Consider the following 5076-nt stretch of genomic DNA (forward strand, 5'->3'; position numbering starts at 1 on the left):
TATATAATATGTGAATATGATTTTTGCTGGTAATATAAATGAAAAAGAAAAAAAAACAGAACTTTGAGTGCAAAGTAAAATTGTTAAAGAACATTAAGATTTTTTTGATGCTGCAAATGGATTTATATCACTGTAAAAAAAACATTAATGCATGAATATCTTATAGTGAAATTGTTATTGATAAATTCATAAGGATAATATATTTTGTATCTTTTGGGTTTGTTATTCAAAATATGAAAATAAATCATCTAGGCCTAACTGAAACTAGTCTTTACTCATTTTTTTACAAAATTGAAAAATTGTATCATTTAAAAAAAAAAAAAATTATTCCTATATTTAATCGAAATGATAATGATTTAAATTTAAATTTAAAGAAGAGGAAAAAGAAAGAAAATGTGATTAAGTTTTGATTAGTCATCTTTAATATATTATTTATATTTTTGTATTTTCTCAAATGAATTTTATTTTGAGTTTATTCATTTTTATCTACCTCATATCTCAGAAATTTACTTACCAAGATTTTTGTAGATTATTATTACATTATATAAATAATTATTAATAGGAAAAATTGTGTAGCAGATAAATGGTGTAATTATTTAAACACTGTGTGTTAATGGCTTAATCAGTACTTAAGTTATAAAGTACGTATGCATTAATTGTTATTTAAATTAATTTTCTGTTGTACACACACTCTATTGGCTATATTAAAATAAATTGTAATCTCAATGTAATTTAAATAAAATATATTGTTAATTAAAAATAAATATTTATTGAGAGTCGTACTAAAATATGTTCGGTGTGTATCAATTTGCTTCGTAGTCAAACAATGAAACATTTTTTCATTTATCTCTTTATTCTTTTTATTCATTTGTTATTTTTTATTTATTATTTATTCTTTATTCTTTTATTCATTCTATTCTTTATTATTTATTTATTATTATTATCTTTATATCTTTATTATTTATCAAAAATTTCACTTTCTATCTGTACAGAGAAATAAATAAATTATACTTTAACCCAATTTTTAATTGATTGAATAATTATTTGATAAAAAAAGTATGAAAAAATGAAAACATTAATAATCTTATCACGTGTTAACTGCTGAGGAAAGTTCTCTTGTTTAATTTAATTTAATTTTTTTTATAATAGAAACGATTGTAAAATCTTGAATGTGAAATAATATGAATGTAAAGAAATTTAAGGAGTTACATGGGTTTACACCGAGAAAAAATAACATATTTTCAATAATTTTTTTTTGTGTATAAAAAATGGAATTCTTATTCAAACCTTTTATAGCATTTAAGATACATATTTAAAGAACATTTTATGAAATTTTGGTTCAAAAATATTTTAAACTCAGCCATTGCGACGTCATTTCCGGTGACCCCACCGAAAAAAAGTGTTTTCGCATTGACTGCAGAACTCATAATCGGTGAGGGTTTTTCAGTTGAAAAAATAGGGTCTTTTAGTGAATACTTAAAACTAAAAACTGGACGAAGGAAAAAGAAAAAAATGGAAATTTGGATTTTTGGCAACGTTTTTAGCAAGAACATTCAAATWTCGCTACAATTTGCACCACATTTTRGTTTCTTAAAATTCGATTTTATGAAAAAAAAACGAAAATCCTTCGTCCAAGTCCTTGTCAATAGTATCACGAAGATGTGTAGCAAATTTCATGAAAATCGGTTAAACAGTTTTCGAGAAATCTTGACAACCGACTTTAGAAATTTGAGTGCTGGTATAAGAGCCATTAAAGAGTGGAACTTCCCAGGACTCTATCTTTAAAACTACTACTCCTATCGACTTCAAAATTGAATAAAATATTCTAGATAAGTTGTAGAATTTAAAAAAATAATAAAAAATTTTTTGTGAAAGTCCCAAACCCATATAACACTTTAAGGGGAAGTTAAAGAAAAGATTTGATTGACTGGTCGTCTTATTTCAGGATGTTCCCCCGACCTTCCATCGACCCCAGTCCAGACTGGGATACGAGGAATGTCCACAATCTCGCGTAGGATATACCTCGGATTCCAGGTGTGCCAGTGGACTCGGGTACGATGACACGGGCGGGGGTTACCTGGATCAGACTGACCCAAGGATGTATTGCACCGGCGGTTATTGCATGGGAGATACGATGATGGCTACTAGCAGAGGTGTCTGCGGTGAGGAAGTTGAACTCGACATGCGAAGGCATATTCAAGCTTGTGCCTGCACCTGTAACCATATGGGATATGGAAATTATATGGACTATCAGGTAAAATAAATCATCGTATATTTTATTTATACAATATTTTCTTTCGTTTCAATTTACCACCTTAAATAAAACATATTTTTATTATAACAAAACTTTTTCATAGAATATTTGAATTTCATAAGGATAGAAAGGATACCATTTAAATATTTTCAAATAGGATTAGATGGGATATGGAAAAAATAACAAAAATACAAAACACATAATATTTTATTAAATATTGTTTTTAAATATGTGACATCTCTTTTTCATAGATTAAAATTATATTAAGATAGAGAGATATTTAGGGTGGCAAGATTTTAAACGAATGCACGCACTAGCTTTCATTTAATGTTTGAAATTGTTTTTTTGTAATATAAACAAATGTTTTTCTCTTATATTTATTATATAGATTTATTTGTATTATTACATAAGTAATACTACGAATATGTGATATTTATCTCGTATGAAAAAATACATTATTTGTATTAGTTAACACACGTATATTTTTTCTAATTGATAATGCACGAATATATATTTTGATCTATTCACTTCTTAGGATTATAATTGAGCCGTTTATTATGAAAGTGGCTTAAATCAATTTGTCAATTACTTTTTGTTGACTGTACGTAATAACGTGTACAGCTGGAAGTTAGCTGTCATAAACAAATACAGGATAATTTTGAACACGTAAATTTTCACAATTAGTTTAATAATTAAAACCATTAGTTTTAAAGTGACCTAAATTCAATCCATCATTCATAATGTCCGAAAGTGCGGATTTTTTTCTTGTTGTTTTTTTTTAATTTACTGTTTGTCATCCAACATTATTATACTATTATCAAAAAAAGTTGATTTCAAGAACAAAACAAGAGGATTTCACATTAACATTTTCACACACATTCACATTAACATTTATGTGAATTAATAAAAATGGAGAGTTTACAATCCTGGATTTATTATCACGTAGGTATAAATCAAGAAAATTCAACAATTATTATATTTGCATCAATTTATAAAAATATTAGACGAATTACAAACAGCGAAATACAAGGACGTGAAGTGTATTAAGAAAAATATAAAATAAATGAAGTATTGTGTTTTCTTCAATTTGAAACATTTTAAATTATGTCGAAAGGATTTTGGCACTTATAAATTTGATAACTAATCTGGTTATTAACTTTGAAAGTGAAATTCCATTTTCGATAACAAAACATATATTATTCATTTAATTGTAATTGTTATTTATTTTAATAAGAATTATAAATTTAACTCTTTTTAGGTACACTTGAGCAGGTATGAACCATTGGTTTCTTTTACATATATTTTTAATTTTATTGAAACGCAAATTCTTAAATACCTCAATTTAAGTATAAATGGATTTAGGCCACTTTCCAAATAAACGGCTCAATTAAGCACACAAACAAATATATTTTGTTTAATAACTAATTAAACTACACAATTTTCAGGATAATATCATGTGTAATTAAATCAGTTTACACGTGTATCTGGAATAATCTCGATTCCTAAAAATATTAACATTAAAAATAAAAAAACAAAAGGAGAATTTTTGCGTTTAAACGTATTAATTATTTAATTATTTACACGTAAATAAAATATCGTTTGAATTTAATGATATATATATATATAGATATCAACGAATGAAATTAATTTCTTTCTTTAATGTTTCATTTTTTATTTATCGGAGCTCGAATCATTGAATTTTCTTCGATATATGCTCGTCAAATTTGTACAATTACCCTAAATGAATTTCCATTTACTTTCTTACTTATATTATCCTGTTCAAATACCTACGAATGGATTAGCCAGAATGAACAGCATTTCTTCGGGGTGCCCGGAGTAGAAACAATGTTTTTTTTTTTTCTAAATCTTCGGACTGGCACAAACGGTGCTCGAGTTTTAAATTTTCAGCGTATGCAAAGTTCTTTGTACGACAGTTTGTAAGGCCTTGTCTTTGAAACCGTGCACGAGGGAACCTACACGAATAGAAAGAGAAAGAAAGAAAGAGTGAGAGAGAGGAAAGGCGACAGTTTCAAACCCGTGAGCTCCTTAAAAGTTCTATGGGGAATATAAAACGTCTACTTCCAACAAACTGTCCACTCCTCCCCCGTAAAAAGTAAGGGAAAGAAAGAAAAGAAAGGAAAAGGAAAAGGAAAAAAGAAAAAAAGTAAAAGAAAAAAAAAATAATGAAAGAAATTTATACGGTCGATCAGTAAACGGGCAACTTTTTATAACGTGAAACCTTCCTTTTCCGATTGAGGCAAATTTAAAGCAAAAAAAAAAGAAAATAGTCCAGCTAATAAGTTGATATCGATCGGTTCTCGCATTTAAACGCTAACTCGTAATCCAGCTTTTCCACTTGTCTGAACACACACGCGAATACTAAACGCATACTTGAACCCCCACGCGAATAGCATATACGAGTGGGAAGCAATAAATAATTAGCACCTGCTGAGTGTTCCTGTTAGTTTTAGAGATTTGCTTTGCATATCTACGTCATATATTATTTCGTTGTACTTAAACTATGGAAATTATTATTATTATCGATTGATATAAAACTTTATGGCGATAAATAAATGGTGACATTTTACGGTAATGGCGTATAATAATAATAATAATAATAATAGATTTCGTTCTCGTTAATGAAAAATCATGTAAATATATATATATTGATTAAAAATTATTTTCGCGAAGTGAATATTTGTAACGTTAAATTAATGCGATATTCAATCTTTAATGGCGTATAATAGTATTAATAATAGTAATAATAATAATAATGATAATAATAGATTTCACTCGTATATATATATAAAATGAATATTATA

Source organism: Polistes canadensis, unplaced genomic scaffold, assembly GCF_001313835.1.
Source record: "Polistes canadensis isolate GaletaPanama2010 unplaced genomic scaffold, ASM131383v1 scaffold_167, whole genome shotgun sequence".
Classification (NCBI taxonomy): domain Eukaryota; kingdom Metazoa; phylum Arthropoda; class Insecta; order Hymenoptera; family Vespidae; genus Polistes; species Polistes canadensis.